The 23,877-nt window shown below is 32.9% G+C and overlaps 1 protein-coding gene across 3 annotated transcripts in view; it reads left to right on the forward strand.

Moving 5' to 3' along the window:
* Positions 1-16,080, forward strand: part of LOC148605731 (uncharacterized) — a 66,923-nt gene extending 50,843 nt beyond the window's left edge. Inside the window, exons 2-4 of one of the 3 annotated variants that reach the window (XR_015916053.1) lie at positions 9,130-9,492; positions 10,887-10,947; positions 15,851-16,080. The gene's annotated coding sequence lies outside the window, so the exon portion shown is untranslated. Of the gene's footprint in view, positions 1-1,930; positions 2,587-9,129; positions 9,493-10,886; positions 10,948-11,351; positions 11,559-15,850 lie in introns of those variants that run through there. The other 2 variants (XR_015916052.1, XR_015916049.1) reach the window with 2 other exon arrangements.
* Positions 16,081-23,877: the final 7,797 nt, after the last annotated feature.

Raw genomic sequence — 23,877 nt, forward strand, 5'->3', positions numbered from 1 at the left:
GGGAAGACAGGATTATTTTCAAACATATACATATGCAAAAAATACCAGGGGAGAGGACTTTTTCCTAAACTGGTCAACGCACTTATGCAAAGGCATGGTAATATTAAAGACTTCATTGCTCTATCTCATCACAGATTGACAATTGAACCTTACATAGATCTTGGATTGTGCAAACATATTACACAGATGGTAAGCTTCTCAACTAGATTTTAAATGTCAGAATAAAAATTCTTTCTTATAAAGGTTGTAACAAAATTACCCAAAGCATAATCGTAAAAAGGAAAATGAAAAATATTTTACAGTGCACACAAGCTCCACACAGCGGTAGACGCTCGTTTCTTCTTTTACTTACCGCAGCAGATATGCCTTACACTGTCGGAGCTTTTCTGTTCCGTTGGTACATGCGTTACAATGTGAATTGAAACTTTTTTTGGTTTAGGCGGATGGAATAATTTGTGCATGTTCAAAATATACAAACCTTTGTTGATTGTTTTATTCAGATCATTGTTTTGGTAGGACATTATTTCAGACCTGATAGAAAGTAAACAATATTTAGTGCATGGGTTAAGATATCCCGCAAACACACCTCCCAATCATAAAGTCCAATATAATTTAAGGTACTTTCGTACAACTCATTCACAAATCAATTTATCGCCAAAAATTTAACTGAGGAATTTTTACATTTTCTGGACACTGGTGATTCCTTTTTGATGTCAATACCACGTGTTTTGTTCGGTTTTTTTTCTATGTCGTCCAACTTCCACATTCTATTGAACAAAGTTAATTAACATATAAAGGTATCATCATATAGCATGTGTAACAGCTGTTTTGTTATTTCAATAAAAATGCGGTCTTTCTTTTTGGGTGCCTTAAATTTAAAAGGTGTAAAAATGCAAAACTACTCCTACCCCAATGATATATCACTTAAATGACTTGATAGAAGCGCTATATAAAACCCGACTTAACCCACTATTCCTATCGTAATGCATGTAAAAATTCAGGAATATTGAGGTGGTTCCTATCTTTCAGGTTAATATACCCATTTGTTTTACAGACTTTATATTTGCCTAGGTATTATCGGTTCTGTTATTTCGTTCTTACCCTACATTGACAACCTTTGAGTATTTATGCTTCAGTATTTTCTGTTTAGAAGTATCGCGTCGGAAGAATTTGAATGAACGAACTAAAAGAATGAACATGGTGTGAGGGTATAATTTAAGAACAAACGAAAATTTACAGATTTTACCAATTTTTTTATGCACAGGTATTGCCAATACTTTGTGTTTGTGTAAATATCTGAATAGTTAAAAATCCCACATTGGTGTAATTTTTAATTAGACAACTTTTAAACAATCCGCCACTATAAAAATTGAAAGTACGCGTATATAAAAAGTCACTGAAATAATTCATTTTCTATTCTGTTCATTCTGTTCAACAAAAGAATGCTTGATACAACACTACAGTGTGAATTTAAGCAGTCTTTCTAAAATCAGACAGAAGGTGATTCTTTCTTGCATGTCAAGAATCCATCGAATTCAGTTTTATGTCTTGTTTTTACTGATTACATAACCAGTCTTAGTTTTTCGTTTGGTTGTTGCGCTTTTGGGATAAAATTATATAGATTGTACATGAAATTGGCATTTTGCAAGAGTTGTCTGTCTTGAAATGGTTTCATTTGATTGATTTCAGTGGGAGATGAATGTTTGTTTTTCTAAAAAGTGCAGTATCATTAGGTGACGGTTTGGTATATGTAGACTGAAAAAGCATTGTTTGCTTAGTGTCTTTTTCTACACCATGAATCGCATTACTATTGGCACTTTCGTGAACTTGCACTTAAAATTTGGATTAAATCGTCGGTTGGTATAGCCAATATTATCCACATTTAAAATGTTCCATTTATTCATATTTTATTTCTGAGTTTTTATTACAGGATTTGGTTACCTACCAGGGGACTAGTCAGCTACTAAAAAGAAATCCGAACAATGAATACGCGAGAAAAATTTGCACTCTAGCGCCAAAAAATATACGGACTCTGATTCAACATAAGGAGCAATATTCGACATTGTTTCGAGATGGTAGATTAATAGTAGATTCAACACCTTACAAGCCGATTGAAGCAAATATATCTCTTATCTATACTCATCAAACGAAAATTATTGCATCTTACCTGGAAGACCCCCGAAAAACGTTGCTTACTTTTGGAACTCATTACCGGCTTATCACTGGTGAAATATTTTGCAAGTTAAGTATGTATGGAACATTCAATGACTCTATTCAATCACATATATATGGTCACATTGAATTCTTTCAACAAGAAGCCAAAGAGTTCATAATTGAGTTTCTAGCAGAAAAGTTCGACCAAACCTTTCATCGTTCAATGATTGACTTAGGACTTCATAGGGCACCACTAGATGTATATGGTCGTACAAGTGCAAATGTTGTTGGATTTGGATACCCATTTCTTTTGAAAAAGAATATTAAATTGGCTAAACTATAAATCAATATTCCAAAAAAAATTAACATATTAATCGATTAGATATTCAAGTGTTCTTTATAAATATGTCGAATAAAAAAAGTTTTTTTTCATTTTCGTCGAAAATTAATTTGTTCACTGATTTGCACTTTATACTAATTAAAAAGAGGGGCACACTTTTGAAAAAAAATGCTGTTGATTACAATATTTTCTATTGAACAAAGTAATAAAGAATGTGGTAAGCAGAAAAAGTTCATTAACTAAGGCGAAAATGGATGAGCTGAACATGTGTCACATGAAAAACAACAAATCATTATATGCATTAATCGCCGCCGCAAGTTACATTTTATATAGCACATGCCTCATCTATGGCAAGCTTAGTTTCAAACGGTTTGAAAATGAGTATGCGTATTCAAAACAAGATCGATAAACCCGCCATTGACCCAGACAGATAGTTTTTGGATAAAATGAATCCACTTAGGAGTTTGAAAGTGGCACTAAATAGAATTGTCTGTTTCACAGATTTACGAAAGTAAACAAACGCATTGGTAGACGACAAAAATAGACACATCTTTTTTTATCTTATCAACTTGTTGGAAAGATTTAAGCCTTTTGCAGACATAGGAAAATGCTGTTATTAATGCGTTTGCTTATTTCTTTACTCTCAAGTGAATGATTTTTTTTGTAAATTGTTCCGCGATGTAATAGGGAGGTTTAGCGCGATGTAAAACCTAGAGGACAACAAAAGCAACAAGGCTTCAAACATTTACCAACAGATGTTTGAGAAGCGTTCTGAAGATCACATGGGAAGATAAGTTTACAAATGAAAAGTCATCGCGTTGGTCGTGTAGTTTGATTAATAGTTTTTTTTTACCATTGATCTCTTAGTGTATGTCGATATCAGGCTTCACAGATTTCAATTTTTATTTCAGCATCATTATAAAGGTGAAATAAAATCAATAAAACAGTAGACCAAATCATTTGCATTACTCGAACATTTAATGATAAAATCTAATAAATGTATCATGCTCAGGCATGACGCCCAAATTTTTTTTGCTATATAAAAAGATTGAAATAATGGTCCCAGCCATATCCTGAGTTAGGTTTTTTTGCGAATTAACAACACAAAGGTTTTTTTTTATATTTTTCTCCGTTAAGAAATACAATTTACTTTACCTTGTAAGCTTATATTCCTATAAATTCTTAAATGAATTATACAAACTCATAAAATGATTGCGGAAAAATAGACGTTGACGATAAATTGAATTGTTTGGTATTTTGTGGAGCTGATTAACCTGTATTTTTAAAGGTAGACATACTACTTAAAATAGAATTATGACGTCAACACGCGTCGCTAGATGTACAATGTACTATCTCGTACAAATGCAATCGTGTTTGGATTTAGATACCCATATCTTACGAGAAAGGATTTTAAATTGGCTTAACTTGAAGGAGGTAGATCTTGGGTAAGAGGCACAACTCCTACTAATCATTGGAACGTTTGTACTCGGCATTTCACATCAATCTCATGTAATCATCTAAGTAACTTGGACTGATTTCATTCTGTTTCAAATGCAAATGAGTTATGTCCCTTAGCCTAGGTCTACCTCCTTAAATCAATATTCATTAACACACATACTCATCGTTTACAAGAAAACAAATTTAAATTGCTTTAATTCAAAATTCCTATAATAAAGTAGGATTGTTTCATATACATGAAAGATATGAGTTTAAGTGTAGGTGAATATTACGAGTGGGATTCTGTTGATTTATTCGTACACTTGTAATCTTTTGAAATGAGCCAATAATGTGAGAGATCTGCGGAGTTTGTCTTTCATACTACACGTGCATTTATGTCTGTATTGTGTGTCTTTAGTTACATATTAGATTCGATACATGTAGCCAAAACAATACATTTAGTTCCCTGGCCATAAAATAAAACCCATACGATAACACTAATAGCATTCGTATCAATTTACTAAACAAGGAACCTTTAGGGAGAAATTGACAATTTATTTGTCTCGGTTCGATACCTAAAGACCGATAAATGAGTTTTACAATGTATGACCAACACAGTCGTTAATTACAAAAGCTCGTTTTTTATTCATGCGTAAAATTTATATATATATATAAGGAAGGATATCTGTTATCCGAAATATTCAATTTAAATTTTTCCATCTTCTGGTGATGTTAAACATATTTAGACGTTATATAAACGTCTAAATATGTTTAACATCACCAGAAGATGGAAAAATTTAAATTGAGTATTTCGGATAACAGATATCCTTCCTCAGCACAAAACTCATAAAACTATATGAGCATAAAACTCACAAAGTTCAAGATCAAAACAGATTCAGAAGCTGAATCGCGTACGCTGTGGGTGATTGTACCTTTATCAACGGCTCAAATAAGCAACTGATGAGGAACCTGAATGAAAATAACAAAGAGGGTCTTTTTATCAAAGTTACAATTAACTGTGGAAAAACAATTTAAAAAAATAAAAAATCCAAATATAGTAGTACGGCGTATTGATGTATAGCAAGTAGTGCTGTACCAGCCTTAGATCCAAGACCTAAAAATGAATTATTTTTTCTCGTTAATTCCATCTGGAGAAGTTGTTTGCAATTTCTTCATCCAAAAGCTTTCCCGAGATACTCTTTTACATTTTGACCAGTTTTTATTATGTTCTATGATCGTCACAACAATGTTGTGGAGATCCTCCTGAGTGTGTCCGGCAGATCTAAGATGGCGACTTAGAGGGAGGTCTGGTTTGCATTTGTAGTCACTGCGATGACCATTCATACGCCTGTTGAAAGGTTGTTCTGTTTCGCCAACGTACTGCATACCACATCGGCACTGGAGAAGGTATATGGTATTTTCGGTTTTGCAAGTTACGTCACAAAAAATGGCAAATTCTTTTCCAGTGCAGTTGCTTTTAAAAGATTTGGTGTGCAGCATCTGGGTACAGGTCTTACATCTCTTATCTCCACATGGTCGACACTGGCCCGTTGTATTTTGCTTGGGCTGAGATGAAATCTCTGCTCTTACAAGGGGATCTCTTAGGCTCCTAGGTCTACGGAATGCCAGGACCGGGCCCCCCGGAACGAGCTTGGAGAGCTTGGGATGTTTTTGAATGTCTTTCCAATTTGAATGCAGTAACTGCGAGAGTTTCCCAAAGGCTGGATGGTATGTAAGCACAAAAGGGACCTTTTTGTTCTTTTTCTTAGGTTTGTACTCGAGGAGATATTTACGGCTGATTTTGTTGGCACGTTCAAATCCTCGATCTATATCTGTAGCCACGCGATGACAAATAACCACGGAGTTCATCTAGACTTTGTTGGGGGTATCGTCAGAAGAACAAATACGCCGAATTGGAAGTGCCTGACTGTATGTTATGCTTTTAGTACAATGTTTTGGATGCCAACAATTGGAAGATAAATATTGGAGACTATCAGTTGGTTTGCTGTGAAGATCCATGGACATTTCCCCGTCTTTTACAAAAAAGTAGTATCCAAAAATGTGATTTTAGTGTCAGAAATTTCATGGGTGAATTTGATTGATGGATGAACATTGTTGGCATGTGTGATAAAATTGTCTAAATTTTGTTTCGACTCAGTCCATTTCATGTCAACATCACCGATGAATCGTAACCAAGAGAGTGGTTTCGATAAAGATGTTGAGATTATTTGATTTTCTAATCTACCCATGAAGATGTTAGCATACGAAGGAGCCATTTTCGTTCCCATAGCTGTACCATTGATTTGGAGGTAGTGTTCGTCGTTGAAAGTGAAGTTGTTATACTTCAAAACTGAAGTGAGTAAATTACCTAGGCAGTCGGTAGGGGGGTCCAAAATATCTCGTGATTATGGCGCTGCCTTTGTATGTTGGTTTTATAATTATATCGTCACGGTTTTTCAACGACTGTATTGCTTTTTTCTCATCGGGCGTAATGTTGAAGAAAGATAAAATGTAGTTGTTGGATAAGTGTTTGATATCTGATTTTATTTTGTCAATGACATTTTCTAGCGTGCCACATTTATTTGATTTAGGAGCCCATTGATTTTTCTTTTTGAATTTTCGAGTGTATATATCACTTTCTTCGTGGTCGGAGTCAGAACTGTCAGGGTCCATATCTTGGTCTTCATGTTTGTTAGCAAAATGTTCTTTGAGCCTGAGGGATCTAGCAAATTTATCCAGTTCATCTTCAAGTTGAACTTCATCTATATTGTTAAGGGTGGGACAGAAATTCAAACCTTTAGATAAAATCCTGGTTTCAGTTCCAGAGAGAGTAAATGATGAAAGGTTGACAATTGTCGTGGTGGAAATTCGTTTAAAGTTAGATTTTCTCTTAAATCTGCGTTTACGAGACTTTTTAGACGTAGTTTTGTCCTGTGACAAAATATTATGTGCTTCTATATTGTTAAAGATGTTTACGCCGTCTCGTGTGAATTTGTGAAGTTGTTTACTTCTTAATTTCTTGGATTGAATAGCTCGGATTTCGACTAATCGTCTCTGAATATGACAAAGTTCAAGATCAGATATATCAAAGTTAAAGAACCAATTAAAATTAAAGGGACGAAAGAATAAAACTACTTTTTATGACATGAAAATGCCGCAAAATACCAAGACTGACTTTTCTTAGTATGACCACAAGTGTTTTGCAAATATGATTCGTCTGAGATCATGATTAATTTACCTGGTAGAACCTGTACCATGACATAGTAAATTAAATTGTATATTGGAGATTCAGCCCAAGGCAGTATTTCTTTGGCAAAACCAAGTACCGGCCCGAGATAACACGCCAGGTGGAAAAACTTTAAATACCAATCACACAATTAACTTCAGATCGGGTTATTTATAAATTGTCACCACTTAATTCGATTATCTTATGTCAACCTTCAGTTACATATTTGTGTACTTTTTGATACAGTATATACTATCTGTACATAGCGCCTTCGAGATCACAGTATATGACCGAATATTGGGCAACATCTTCAATCATTTAAATAAAATATCGTGGAAGACTTTTTCAAAGACTACTGTGCATATTTAAAATTCAAAAATGTTTTACATGGTCCTTCTAATGGATACAGCCCTTGAATGGTATAGGCTTCCCACTTACACCATATACAATACCTCCATTCCCCATAGAAAAATCTCCATCTCCCAATAGAACCTCCTTTGCGTATTTATTTATGAAATATTTACATTATCAAATTAAAATGCATATTTTTTATATTATACAACATTTAAACTGTTATTTTTAATAAAATTGAATACATGTTTCATTTCAATAAATATTTTAAAAACAAATTTCCCCAAATCTCCCCATCCCCCATACACTAATCCCCACCACCCTATTCCCTTATTCTTTATCCCCATACACGTACTATATTAGTGTTATTACAGAAGCTATAATTTCTGACTTTTTTAATTTATACTTTATTTACACTTAATATAACGCAAATTACTTGCTTATTACCACAGTCTTTGTTAACGGCAGTTTTGAGTTGCTGAATTAAAGCACGACACCGATAGAATGTATTCAATGCATGCAATAAGTAAAAAAAAATACTTTTTTTTTCTAATTGAAGAATATTCCTGTTAAATTAGGACATCAAATTAATAATTTAAAATAATTTACGTAATAACCGACCATTGGGTAATGGATCGGAATATTCAGGATGCGACTGGTATGCTTAAAAAGTGATAATATAAAGTGATAATATAATATTATAATATATAATATATGACACCAGCGGGTTTTTCTAGAAAAGCAGAGGACGCCTACCCTACCGGTGCACCTGGTCCATGCTCCTAGTTTTTAGTGGAGTCCGAGTTGCTCATTTACTTTTGTTACTTTGTATGTATGATTTTAGTTACTTTATGTTTTTTGTTGTGTATGTCTGTTTTCCATGTCTGGTCTTTGTCCCTGGAATACATTCTTTTGATTACCGCTATAACCTTGGTTCCTTTGATTACTCTTTCATACAGAATGTCTGTGTAAGGTAAAGCATATAACTGTATACACGGATTTGTGCCACATTCAAGGGTTTCAGGACCCTTAATTACAAATAAAAGTCAGAACTTTAACTAAGACCATTTTTGGCAAGCAATTTTGAAAACACTAAATGATATACGTTTAGAAATATACAAAAAACACAAAGGTGAATCTGGTGCAAAAAGCATCCTTGAGAAAAATTATATTATCAAATTGGTGTATTTTTTTACATGTATGTTTCTGTTTTTTTCCGACTGAGTCTAATTCTTACAAAAAATTACAATTAAATGTAAATAAGCTGATTCGAAAAAAGTACGTGTCGTTTTATTTTTCTAGATTTAATTCTTTACAAATTAATGGTGTAAACAAAATAAGTATTGAAATAATGATTGATTACATGTAGTAATATATGACTGTATGACCAAGATTCAAATTTAATTGCCATTTTGTTTAAAATCCTTTTGATCTTGCTATACGATAATTTTCAATCTGACGTAAGTTAAATGAGAATGAAAATTGCTGCACAATATACGTGACGTCACGTAGCACTCCGCCGAAAAACATACCCGAAAGGAAACTTTACAGCACTTAAAAGATTTACATATTTAGGTTAGGAAAACTGAAAATAAAAGAAAATTCATTCCTTACACTTCAGCAAAACAGATAATTTGCAGTGGATGACTCTACTCTTTCTGGTATCTGTACAAATTCATCTGACCCGCTAAATATGAAAAGGAAGTTACTAGAGGTACCCTGAAAGATTAAATGGTTACATGTGGCAAAGTGCGACCATTTTGAAAGCGAGTAGAAAAGTGGGAATTTTTTTTTCTTTTTGAGCCTGAGGGATTTAAATGTCCTTGACTATTCATACGAGTCTCGCACTGTCCAGTGGGAAAACCAAGAGCGCCGTTCTCACCTCCACCCGTACGTTCTTTTTTCCATGAAGTCAGTGGGAGCAACTCCGCTTTAATAAGATGTCGCCATTATCGCATGTCGATTAGAAATTTGTTTACGTCAGGTACGTATGAATTTTCGTTGAGTTTGTCTGATTACAATTTTTTTTAAATTGTTGCAATTACTGTGTCATTCATGCATTATTTGTGCAAGTGTCTGTGCTTTGTTTCATTCGAAAACCATCCGTAAAAGTTGAAAATCGTAGTTATAAACTTGCTTACGTTTTACCTTCGAGTGAATGTGAAAATATGACGGGTAATACCACCCCCACTCAAATACAACTGACACATTTGCATCCTAGAAGCTGTACGGACTTATCAAATCTTGTAATAGTGACTTAAAACAACAATCTTTCAAATGGTTACCAACACTATCCATAATGGATACTGCAATCACATATAGACGATCAGCCACTTCGGCCCGTTTCCGTTTCCGGTTTTAAGAAATTCACGTTATTTTCATCATTTTGTACAGCAGATTTCTGACTCAATTTTGCTACTTATTTTTCTGAATCATGATGTTCTGTGAATTGTGTATGATAAAGCCCCATTCCTAATGAACATGAACTACAGAAATCATTTGCTTTTGATTAGTCGGTGCTTGCCCATGGTTACACGTATTTTTGTAGTGGAAAAAAGGGGAAAGGATTTTAAATTGAACATGTAGAATTAAAACAATCTTACTTTCTTAAAGAAAAGACGTTACAATACAATTTTAAATCCAAAATAAAAACCAGAAAAGCAAGAAAGGAAAGATTTAGAATTGACGTTAATTGTAGAATTTAGAAAAAAAAAATAAATATACATTTATACTTTATGTTTAAAATACAAATGTACCATGTATATACACACATGTATGCTGTATTACTTTTTGAGATTTTCGAATGGTATATTATTGAAATCTTCACTCACTGGTAAATTTAATTTAATTAAAAAAAATGGATGCTTTGTTCCTTAATTTACACAAACATAAGTGATATTGGTTGTGTTTCTTCTTATGAAAAGTTCCCAATTTTCTCAAAAAGTGGCTAAAACAGTCTCAAATAATTAAAGTTGATCAGTGTTCAAATGTTGTATATGGTGTTGTAGCTTATTATTGTCTATAACTTGCATTTTTCTTGTATCCTATATAGGAATAATGATTTTTACTTCAAATTCAATGTTTGTACCATTATCCAAAATTTCCCGATTAAAAAAAACTCAAGCATATTTTCCTACTAAGAGTAATAGCCACCTATATTGTATCATCTATTCTACCTTTACAATGTACATGTAGCTGTCCCTTCTGAGTGGCAAATACATGTTACACGTTTTCAGTTCATTTAGTTTAGATATTTATTGGAATTACATGTTGTTTGTCAATTTTTATTTGATTTATAGCGGTTTATTAAAATATAGTTATCTGAATGAAACACATATTGTAATTTTATTTGAATTTTATTGCTATATTGCTATATAGATGTAGCTGGTTGGCAGGTATAGTGAGTGTGTTATGTGAGCAGTGTACAGTTGAAGGACGGGTAAGTGGCAAGTTCCTACTTTACTCAAGATATGCCAGTTACATGTAACCTCAATTGAATTTTCAAATTTAAAGTATTTAACTTATATAATTATGGAATGTATGAAAATTTGATCTTTGTACACACAAACCTACATGTACTTTTTAACATGTACAAATGTACAAAATTCAAGAGATGTGGATAGTATTATATTTGTCAAAATGTCTGTGTATTTTCAATACACATGTAGGCAATAGAAAGGATGGAGTATCATAAGTGAATAAATTGCATATTTAGGTCTTTTCAAAAGCTTGTGTTGATATCAAAGTACACACGTTTTGTTAATAAGGCAAACATTGTATTTGCATTAAAATGTCATTCATATTTTTTATATTTTTTTTTTATTTTTTTATTTTATTTTTTAGAAAGTCATGACTTGAAGAAAGAGACAAAAGCAAGACCTTTTCTCATGAAAATATTTTTGCAAATGGTTCAAATAATAAATATGTGCTTTTACAATTACTTTGATTTTATTACACCTAGTACCTAGTTGCTACCACCATGCAAGATCAATATTGCGAATACTTGGTATGAAGACACTGACTGATCTACTTTTATGTCATTTCAAATGATTTTTTAACCTATTTAAATAAAAAAAAGCAAAACAATTCTTCCAGTAACTTAACAGTATTTTTCCTAAAAAAAAAGAGGTTAATTGTAGATCAGTTCTACTGTTATATCATGTGATATTATTGAAAAGCACAGGATGCTTTAACTAAGAGTGCTCACAGGTTTAAGTGAGCAGTGGTGGTGTTATGGTTGACTTCTGGTTGCTCATTTGTTCTATTGTGTTTGTGTGTTTCTTTTAGTTAATTTGTGTTCGCTTTGGTTTTTTCTTTCTCCCAGAATAATGGATATCCCTTTTCTCACGCTTTAAAAGCAGGAGGTATATAGTAATCAAGGTGTCCATCTGTTTTTCTGTCCCTAGTTCTAAGCTTCAACTCATTTGAAACTGCTGATTGGAATTTAATGAAACATTTACTACATGATGCATTTGTCGTCTGTTCTTTTGCATATCAAATTGAATAGATTTTGATGAAATTTACTTATTACATGATACAATTATTTACCTTTAAATTTGCTTTTATCTGAATGACTTAAATCACATATGGGGATCACCAAATGGTTTCCAGGGTATCACCAAGTGATTTTTGCTCACAACTTTTCCAATTTTAGAAGAAATTATGTTTACAAAATTTATGCAGGAAATTAGAGAACAATGTTAAGGTGTGATGCAAGCGGAAAAGAATACAGATACAAAAAGATTTTTTACCATTTTGTTTTCTGAGAACTTCCTAGGAAATTCACCATTTTGTTTTCTGAGAATTTCCTAGGAAAATGCTAACTTTCAGGTAAACAAATGCAAAGTTAAGACATTAATTTTTTACACAATTTTTAAAATGTGTGCAATGAACTTGGTCAACTAAATAAACTATAACTAGATTTTTCCAAAATAACAAGCATATTGTTATAATCAGTGATCTAAAAAGTATAAATAGATTAATTTTAAAATTTGGGCAATTTGTCAAATTTCGGAGATTCCTTATTTTAACCACGTCTTAAAGTAACGCATTTATATTTATCTTTTTATTGAAAAATGATGAAGCACTCAGTAGTATAAATAAACAATGGTTGCAGCTGGGAATTTATCAGATGACAATGTTATAGCATGGGGGATTTGGCATGGTGGGGAGAAAATTGCTAGAAATCAAAATCATTCTGGTGTTTATCATTGATCCTTTACCTCACTTAGAATGTCTTTACAAGTAAAATCCAGAAAAGTTTTGCAACTTCATACTTAAGGTTTTAACATAAGAAGCTTCTGTGGTTTGAAAAATGATATCAGAACATAGGCTGGGGGAACAATGAGTACCCAATATAGGCATTCTTCCTGCATGTTTCACCAGGTAAGATATAATCAAGCATAAAAGTATATATCTACCACTAAATCAAAGAATTGATCATCATTAACAATATTTTCCACATAAAACCATCAATATGGTACGTCCATAAAACTGACAATGAATCTTTAACGATATCATTTGTATCCTTGAAGGGGAGATAATTTCTTAAGAATGGATTATAGAAATATAGCAAATTTAGGTTTACATGTACATGGTGTACAACCTGTGTCTCTAATTGAAAACTTTATAAACTTCTTAAGAATTACAATATCAGGCCAATATCTCACTTTTAATTTCCACAGGTTGTACAGCATGTACTTTTATGCAGCACTGCTTGACAGTCTTACTTGGAAACATACATGTACATATATACATGTATGTAACTGCAACTAAAACAGCCATGTACATATATGCTATATATACATTGCAAACACATGTACACTTTGTACATTTGTATTTCTTAACAAGGTTGGTAACGTTTTCTCTAGTCTGTTTCCAATTTCCATCATAAGGTCAAGAATTCGAAGTTCTGTTCATTTGCAATTGGAGGCTCTTAGCGTTTCAACATTTTCTACTCCATCACATTTTCCTAGAAGACTCCTTTGCCTGAAATAGAAATGGACCAGCTGTATATTTCACTTGTTTGTTTTACAAAAACTTATTTCTCTCTTTATTGACATCATTTGGCATTTTTCAAACAATGCCCTCGAGTAAATGAATTGTTTTACTCAGAATTTCAATGAATAATACGAATTACCTTGACATGTATGTACATGTATACATTTGTAACAAGTAGAAAACCTCATAAATATTTATTATTTGACGAAGGGAATGATAGAAACGGAACTGAAATGCTTCAATCACCTTTCTGCCTTCCTTCAAACTTGTAATTCAAACTTATATCCTTTGGAATAACATGTATTTTTTTAAACCATTAAGGATTTAATTCATTTCAACATTTAATATAATATAACATGGACATTTATATGTTCATTGTATCTACTTGTAAATTTGTGTCTACAACACTGTAAGTGAAAGCTAAGAAGAAGAAAAAAATGACAACAACAAACCACCAAAAACCCCCCCCCCCCCCAAAAAAAAAAAAAAAAAAAAAAAAAAGACATTTGCATGAGAATACTTGTATACTCTACACATAAGAATACTTACATGCACCGTTACATTTTATAAGTATACTAATATATGAATATTATAGTTATTCAGCATTTTACAGATAATGGATTTTTATAATTACATTTTGTTACTTTTCTGCCTTATTTTTCAAGAAACCAAAGCGGGGAACAAGCTTTGCAAGGGCCCGGCAACCAATACTATTGAAAATTCTTTTGGATCCCTAACAGAAAAAACAAACATCTTTTATGAATCAATTTTAAAATTTCATTTAGTAATGTATAAAATATGGTCAGTATTTATCAGCGTTTCTTATGTATTGTAGTTTTGTACGGTATATGGACAAAACAAAAAGCATTTACCACACTGGAAAGTAGGTTCATTCTATACCTATTCAGTACATTGTACCACACATTGTACATGTACATGTGCAAACTATAAAATGTACATTTGTACTTTTCCTGTAGTTATCAAAATATTTTTAGCTTTTTGATTTCTAATTTTTTTGAAAATGATGAATGTACATTTGTATCAATACATGTGTCTTACCTGTCTTTATTGAATTCGTTAGAATTTCGGTGATTCTGCCCAATATTTATCAATACCCCATTTTGGTCTATCCTTCACACACTACATTAACATGTTCTGCAGTGTTCTCTCAAGGCCTTTTAAGCATCGGTATAATTCATTGAAACAACAATATGCGTCGGGCGCATAGCCCGAGTTTTCAATGGTTAGAAATATTTCAAAACACGATCTCTAATACTCCTGCATACCATTACCACCCATAATTACGTCGTTATTTCGTGACAAAGTTAGATATAGACGTCTTCGATAAAAAGGTACTCAAGTACGAGTTTAACATCTTATTTAAGCTGCTTAAGTGATGTTATTTCGTAGAATAGGAACATTTTCCAAACAAACAAAGAATGAACAGAATGTAGGAGATGGGAACATCTAATTTTCCAATTGACTCAGTCGGACTACATTAATTTCGTCCCACATACTGCTTTTATATAAAATATTTTGTTCTACCTTGTTTTTAAATGTTTTTCAGTGTTTCTCTGATTTCAATCTTTTAGTTGACACCCTTTTACTGTATAAATTGTATGAAGATAGGTATATGACATATATAGCATCTGAAAAAAAAGCTACTTTTTAAAGTGTATGAAAGGTCATGAAAATGTAACAATTCAGCTCTATATTTTATAAAAAGGTCATTTAAAGCAACACTGATCTTTTAAATGTAACTATATATAATTTGAAGCATGGAGAAGGTGCATCGATAGGATAAGCGTCCTCTGCTCTTTTTATTAACACCCGCCGAGCAACTGATAAAAAGTCCGGGGCAGACGAAAGACGGAAGGCCTATGACACTTTAAACCAATGGGTTCTCATGTTGCAGATGGTTACACCGTATTACATGTTGATGGTGATTGGATGTTATTGAACAACAGTCTATTTATGTTTTGACAGCAAATCTGTAAATGATACAAATAGATAAAGGAAGTTTGATTAAAAAAAGATTTCTATCATTTCCAAACAAAATTGTGGTAATGCGTCTGCAATTTAAACGGCCATTCTTTTTTTTTCAGAAAATGCAATTTATATTTTTGTTAATGTATTAGGCGATCATAATTCATTTTGTATTGACCAATAACATTACATAAGTTGTACATTAAATGTGGGAACTAAGTTGTTATATTCTAAAGGGCGAAACATTTTCCTAGAATTTTCAGAAAAATGAAATATCAAGATACAGATGCAGTACTATATTTTCTTCGAAAATAGTAATCACTTTGACAGATAATATTTTTATTATTTTTTGTTAGGAATATAGGAGGGTGAATATCAGACCCTAGTTGTTGAAGAGTAATCAAGGGAACCAAGATTCTAGCGGAAATCAAAAGAATGCAAACCAGAGATAAAGACTTGACATGAAACACAAACATACACAACAAAGTATAACCAAAACGATATGTACAAAGCAACACAAGTAAATGAATAATTCGGACTCCATAACAAACTGGAAGCCTGCTGGACCAGGTGCACCAGTGGAATAACCCACCGAGATGCTAATAAAAAGTCAATTTTTTGGTAGACGGAAGAGGAAAGGAAATCTATGACATGTTGAACAAATCGGTTTTTATGGTGCAGATATATCCACTAGTTCATGACAACAACCATAAAGTTTGTGTAGTGATGACTACAGTCGTTTTGTAACTTAAAATTTTTCGTAACTGGATAAATATGTATAGGTTTAACTTGACTTGTCCAGTGAAACAAATTTCTCCAGCGAGTACATCCGTTAAACAAATAAGCCGAGACATTTTAGTTCAAGTTTTGATATAGTCGATTTTTCGACCAAAATTTATAATCGATCTATACATAACCTGACTAATATATTTAAGAAATACATGACTGTGGTATTTATTTTCTATGACAAAATACATGTACATCACCTGTATTGGATAAACGTTTTATGGAGTATGGGGCAATGGGGCGATGGGGAATGGGGGATGGGGCAATGGGGAATGGGGAATGGGGAATGGGGCGACGGGGAATGGGGCAATGGGGAATGGGGCATTGGGAATAGGGTAAATGAATAGGGCAATGAAAATGGGTCGAGGGAATAATTTTGATTTGTCAATCAAACAAATTATTTCGCCTTTTTCCGCTAGCCACATACCTATCATAATTATATGACAGTAATTAAAATAATTTTAAACAAGCTTGTTTTCGAGTAATTGTAAATTATTTCAGCTGTCGCATTTCATTATTCATTGATAGATTTCTTAAATATTAACCGGAAGTACATTTCTACAATATTTAATTCATGTAATTTCAGGTCGTTATAGATTGAAAATGTTCGCGCTCACACGATTTCTAAACGTAAATCATATTTGAAAATTCATACTGAAATAATTTTGTGTCGGAGACACTCGTATGATTTTAGTATTGATAAATTAAACACATTGAGCAATAATAACAAGACCTTTAAAAATAATATACTGATTCTCTTTCAAATGGCAGAAATATGTCATTCGTCGCAACCTCGAAAAGGATAATAATATTGCCAGTTTTAATATTTTATACACGAATTTTATACCATTATTGAAATTAAAACTGTACGCAACCTTACTATCTGCAGACATACATGTAAGTCATTTTTTTTAGTAATTTAGCTGAAATTAATGTCACAGCCAAAAATATGATACTTATTTTGACCATGTTAACGTTTTAAACAATAATGTAAAACCATGAAGGTAATTTCAAGTGTTCACACTCGTTTAATTTGAAAAAAAAATATCTCATTTTCAAGAAGTTGGTTTGAAATATATGTATCACAGCCATCAACATACTAATGATAAAGACAATTTTAACATTTTAAACAATAACAGAAGACCATTAAGGATATTTCAAGTGTATGCAATCATTCAATTTGCAAAAATCATCTCATTTTCAAGAATTTTTGTCTGAAATATATATGTATCACAGCCATCAACACAATAATGATATAGACAATCAAGGGAACCAAGGTTTTAGCGGTAATCAAAAGAATGTAATCCGAGACAAAGACCAGACATGGAAAACAGACATACAGAACAGAGTACATAAAGTAACTAACCGGTAAACGCATCACGTGACCACAGAGCGGTCAATATATTTTACAGTTTCCAGTGTTTTCTCTGTCAATTTTACACATTTACATTATGCAATAAATCTGAACATCAATCTATACTTTTTTACATTTAATAGTTTTTTTTTTTTACCATTGATCTCTTAGTGTATGTCGATATCAGGCTTCACAGATTTCAATTTTTATTTCAGCATCATTATAAAGGTGAAATAAAATCAATAAAACAGTAGACCAAATCATTTGCATTACTCGAACATTTAATGATAAAATCTAATAAATGTATCATGCTCAGGCATGACGCCCAAATTTTTTTTGCTATATAAAAAGATTGAAATAATGGTCCCAGCCATATCCTGAGTTAGGTTTTTTTGCGAATTAACAACACAAAGGTTTTTTTTTTATATTTTTCTCCGTTAAGAAATACAATTTACTTTACCTTGTAAGCTTATATTCCTATAAATTCTTAAATGAATTATACAAACTCATAAAATGATTGCGGAAAAATAGACGTTGACGATAAATTGAATTGTTTGGTATTTTGTGGAGCTGATTAACCTGTATTTTTAAAGGTAGACATACTACTTAAAATAGAATTATGACGTCAACACGCGTCGCTAGATGTACAATGTACTATCTCGTACAAATGCAATCGTGTTTGGATTTAGATACCCATATCTTACGAGAAAGGATTTTAAATTGGCTTAACTTGAAGGAGGTAGATCTTGGGTAAGAGGCACAACTCCTACTAATCATTGGAACGTTTGTACTCGGCATTTCACATCAATCTCATGTAATCATCTAAGTAACTTGGACTGATTTCATTCTGTTTCAAATGCAAATGAGTTATGTCCCTTAGCCTAGGTCTACCTCCTTAAATCAATATTCATTAACACACATACTCATCGTTTACAAGAAAAAAATTTAAATTGCTTTAATTCAAAATTCCTATAATAAAGTAGGATTGTTTCATATACATGAAAGATATGAGTTTAAGTGTAGGTAAATATTACGAGTGGGATTCTGTTGATTTATTCGTACACTTGTAATCTTTTGAAATGAGCCAATAATGTGAGAGATCTTCGGAGTTTGTCTTTCATACTACACGTGTATTTATGTCTGTATTTTGTGTCTTTAGTTACATATTAGATTCGATACATGTAGCCAAAACAATACATTTAGTTCCCTGGCCATAAAATAAAACCCATACGATAACACTAATAGCATTCGTATCAATTTACTAAACAAGGAACCTTTAGGGAGAAATTGACAATTTATTTGTCTCGGTTCGATACCTAAAGACCGATAAATGAGTTTTACAATGTATGACCAACACAGTCGTTAATTACAAAAGCTCGTTTTTTATTCATGCGTAAAATTTATATATATATAAGGAAGGATATCTGTTATCCGAAATATTCAATTTAAATTTTTCCATCTTCTGGTGATGTTAAACATATTTAGACGTTATATAAACGTCTAAATATGTTTAACATCACCAGAAGATGGAAAAATTTAAATTGAGTATTTCGGATAACAGATATCCTTCCTCAGCACAAAACTCATAAAACTATATGAGCATAAAACTCACAAAGTTCAAGATCAAAACAGATTCAGAAGCTGAATCGCGTACGCTGTGGGTGATTGTACCTTTATCAACGGCTCAAATAAGCAACTGATGAGGAACCTGAATGAAAATAACAAAGAGGGTCTTTTTATCAAAGTTACAATTAACTGTGGAAAAACAATTTAAAAAAATAAAAAATCCAAATATAGTAGTACGGCGTATTGATGTATAGCAAGTAGTGCTGTACCAGCCTTAGATCCAAGACCTAAAAATGAATTATTTTTTCTCGTTAATTCCATCTGGAGAAGTTGTTTGCAATTTCTTCATCCAAAAGCTTTCCCGAGATACTCTTTTACATTTTGACCAGTTTTTATTATGTTCTATGATCGTCACAACAATGTTGTGGAGATCCTCCTGAGTGTGTCCGGCAGATCTAAGATGGCGACTTAGAGGGAGGTCTGGTTTGCATTTGTAGTCACTGCGATGACCATTCATACGCCTGTTGAAAGGTTGTTCTGTTTCGCCAACGTACTGCATACCACATCGGCACTGGAGAAGGTATATGGTATTTTCGGTTTTGCAAGTTACGTCACAAAAAATGGCAAATTATTTTCCAGTGCAGTAGCTTTTAAAAGATTTGGTGTGCAGCATCTGGGTACAGGTCTTACATCTCTTATCTCCACATGGTCGACACTGGCCCGTTGTATTTTGCTTGGGCTGAGATGAAATCTCTGCTCTTACAAGGGGATCTCTTAGGCTCCTAGGTATACGGAATGCCAGGACCGGGCCCCCCGGAACGAGCTTGGAGAGCTTGGGATGTTTTTGAATGTCTTTCCAATTTGAATGCAGTAACTGCGAGAGTTTCCCAAAGGCTGGATGGTATGTAAGCACAAAAGGGACCTTTTTGTTCTTTTTCTTAGGTTTGTACTCGAGGAGATATTTACGGCTGATTTTGTTAGCACGTTCAAATCCTCGATCTATATCTGTAGCCACGCGATGACAAATAACCACGGAGTTCATCTAGACTTTGTTGGGGGTATCGTCAGAAGAACAAATACGCCGAATTGGAAGTGCCTGACTGTATGTTATGCTTTTAGTACAATGTTTTGGATGACAACAATTGGAAGATAAATATTGGAGACTATCAGTTGGTTTGCTGTGAAGATCCATGGACATTTCCCCGTCTTTTACAAAAAAGTAGTATCCAAAAATGTGATTTTAGTGTCAGAAATTTCATGGGTGAATTTGATTGATGGATGAACATTGTTGGCATGTGTGATAAAATTGTCTAAATTTTGTTTCGACTCAGTCCATTTCATGTCAACATCACCGATGAATCGTAACCAAGAGAGTGGTTTCGATAAAGATGTTGAGATTATTTGATTTTCTAATCTACCCATGAAGATGTTAGCATACGAAGGAGCCATTTTCGTTCCCATAGCTGTACCATTGATTTGGAGGTAGTGTTCGTCGTTGAAAGTGAAGTTGTTATACTTCAAAACTGAAGTGAGTAAATTACCTAGGCAGTCGGTAGGGGGGTCCAAAATATCTCGTGATTATGGCGCTGCCTTTGTATGTTGGTTTTATAATTATATCGTCACGGTTTTTCAACGACTGTATTGCTTTTTTCTCATCGGGCGTAATGTTGAAGAAAGATAAAATGTAGTTGTTGGATAAGTGTTTGATATCTGATTTTATTTTGTCAATGACATTTTCTAGCGTGCCACATTTATTTGATTTAGGAGCCCATTGATTTTTCTTTTTGAATTTTCGAGTGTATATATCACTTTCTTCGTGGTCGGAGTCAGAACTGTCAGGGTCCATATCTTGGTCTTCATGTTTGTTAGCAAAATGTTCTTTGAGCCTGAGGGATCTAGCAAATTTATCCAGTTCATCTTCAAGTTGAACTTCATCTATATTGTTAAGGGTGGGACAGAAATTCAAACCTTTAGATAAAATCCTGGTTTCAGTTCCAGAGAGAGTAAATGATGAAAGGTTGACAATTGTCGTGGTGGAAATTCGTTTAAAGTTAGATTTTCTCTTAAATCTGCGTTTACGAGACTTTTTAGACGTAGTTTTGTCCTGTGACAAAATATTATGTGCTTCTATATTGTTAAAGATGTTTACGCCGTCTCGTGTGAATTTGTGAAGTTGTTTACTTCTTAATTTCTTGGATTGAATAGCTCGGATTTCGACTAATCGTCTCTGAATATGACAAAGTTCAAGATCAGATATATCAAAGTTAAAGAACCAATTAAAATTAAAGGGACGAAAGAATAAAACTACTTTTTATGACATGAAAATGCCGCAAAATACCAAGACTGACTTTTCTTAGTATGACCACAAGTGTTTTGCAAATATGATTCGTCTGAGATCATGATTAATTTACCTGGTAGAACCTGTACCATGACATAGTAAATTAAATTGTATATTGGAGATTCAGCCCAAGGCAGTATTTCTTTGGCAAAACCAAGTACCGGCCCGAGATAACACGCCAGGTGGAAAAACTTTAAATACCAATCACACAATTAACTTCAGATCGGGTTATTTATAAATTGTCACCACTTAATTCGATTATCTTATGTCAACCTTCAGTTACATATTTGTGTACTTTTTGATACAGTATATACTATCTGTACATAGCGCCTTCGAGATCACAGTATATGACCGAATATTGGGCAACATCTTCAATCATTTAAATAAAATATCGTGGAAGACTTTTTCAAAGACTACTGTGCATATTTAAAATTCAAAAATGTTTTACATGGTCCTTCTAATGGATACAGCCCTTGAATGGTATAGGCTTCCCACTTACACCATATACAATACCTCCATTCCCCATAGAAAAATCTCCATCTCCCAATAGAACCTCCTTTGCGTATTTATTTATGAAATATTTACATTATCAAATTAAAATGCATATTTTTTATATTATACAACATTTAAACTGTTATTTTTAATAAAATTGAATACATGTTTCATTTCAATAAATATTTTAAAAACAAATTTCCCCAAATCTCCCCATCCCCCATACACCAATCCCCACCACCCTATTCCCTTATTCTTTATCCCCATACACGTACTATATTAGTGTTATTACAGAAGCTATAATTTCTGACTTTTTTAATTTATACTTTATTTACACTTAATATAACGCAAATTACTTGCTTATTACCACAGTCTTTGTTAACGGCAGTTTTGAGTTGCTGAATTAAAGCACGACACCGATAGAATGTATTCAATGCATGCAATAAGTAAAAAAAAATACTTTTTTTTTCTAATTGAAGAATATTCCTGTTAAATTAGGACATCAAATTAATAATTTAAAATAATTTACGTAATAACCGACCATTGGGTAATGGATCGGAATATTCAGGATGCGACTGGTATGCTTAAAAAGTGATAATATAAAGTGATAATATAATATTATAATATATAATATATGACACCAGCGGGTTTTTCTAGAAAAGCAGAGGACGCCTACCCTACCGGTGCACCTGGTCCATGCTCCTAGTTTTTAGTGGAGTCCGAGTTGCTCATTTACTTTTGTTACTTTGTATGTATGATTTTAGTTACTTTATGTTTTTTGTTGTGTATGTCTGTTTTCCATGTCTGGTCTTTGTCCCTGGAATACATTCTTTTGATTACCGCTATAACCTTGGTTCCTTTGATTACTCTTTCATACAGAATGTCTGTGTAAGGTAAAGCATATAACTGTATACACGGATTTGTGCCACATTCAAGGGTTTCAGGACCCTTAATTACAAATAAAAGTCAGAACTTTAACTAAGACCATTTTTGGCAAGCAATTTTGAAAACACTAAATGATATACGTTTAGAAATATACAAAAAACACAAAGGTGAATCTGGTGCAAAAAGCATCCTTGAGAAAAATTATATTATCAAATTGGTGTATTTTTTTACATGTATGTTTCTGTTTTTTTTCGACTGAGTCTAATTCTTACAAAAAATTACAATTAAATGTAAATAAGCTGATTCGAAAAAAGTACGTGTCGTTTTATTTTTCTAGATTTAATTCTTTACAAATTAATGGTGTAAACAAAATAAGTATTGAAATAATGATTGATTACATGTAGTAATATATGACTGTATGACCAAGATTAAAATTTAATTGCCATTTTGTTTAAAATCCTTTTGATCTTGCTATACGATAATTTTCAATCTGACGTAAGTTAAATGAGAATGAAAATTGCTGCACAATATACGTGACGTCACGTAGCACTCCGCCGAAAAACATACCCGAAAGGAAACTTTACAGCACTTAAAAGACTTACATATTTAGGTTAGGAAAACTGAAAATAAAAGAAAACTAATACCTTACACTTCAGCAAAACAGATAATTTGCAGTGGATGACTCTACTCTTTCTGGTATCTGTACAAATTCATCTGACCCGCTAAATATGAAAAGGAAGTTACTAGAGGTACCCTGAAAGATTAAATGGTTACATGTGGCAAAGTGCGACCATTTTGAAAGCGAGTAGAAAAGTGGGAATTTTTTTTTCTTTTTGAGCCTGAGGGATTTAAATGTCCTTGACTATTCATACGAGTCTCGCACTGTCCAGTGGGAAAACCAAGAGCGCCGTTCTCACCTCCACCCGTACGTTCTTTTTTCCATGAAGTCAGTGGGAGCAACT

Source organism: Perna viridis, chromosome 10, assembly GCF_037379345.1.
Source record: "Perna viridis isolate PV_CMFRI_1.1 ecotype Kerala chromosome 10, ASM3737934v1, whole genome shotgun sequence".
Taxonomy (NCBI): domain Eukaryota; kingdom Metazoa; phylum Mollusca; class Bivalvia; order Mytilida; family Mytilidae; genus Perna; species Perna viridis.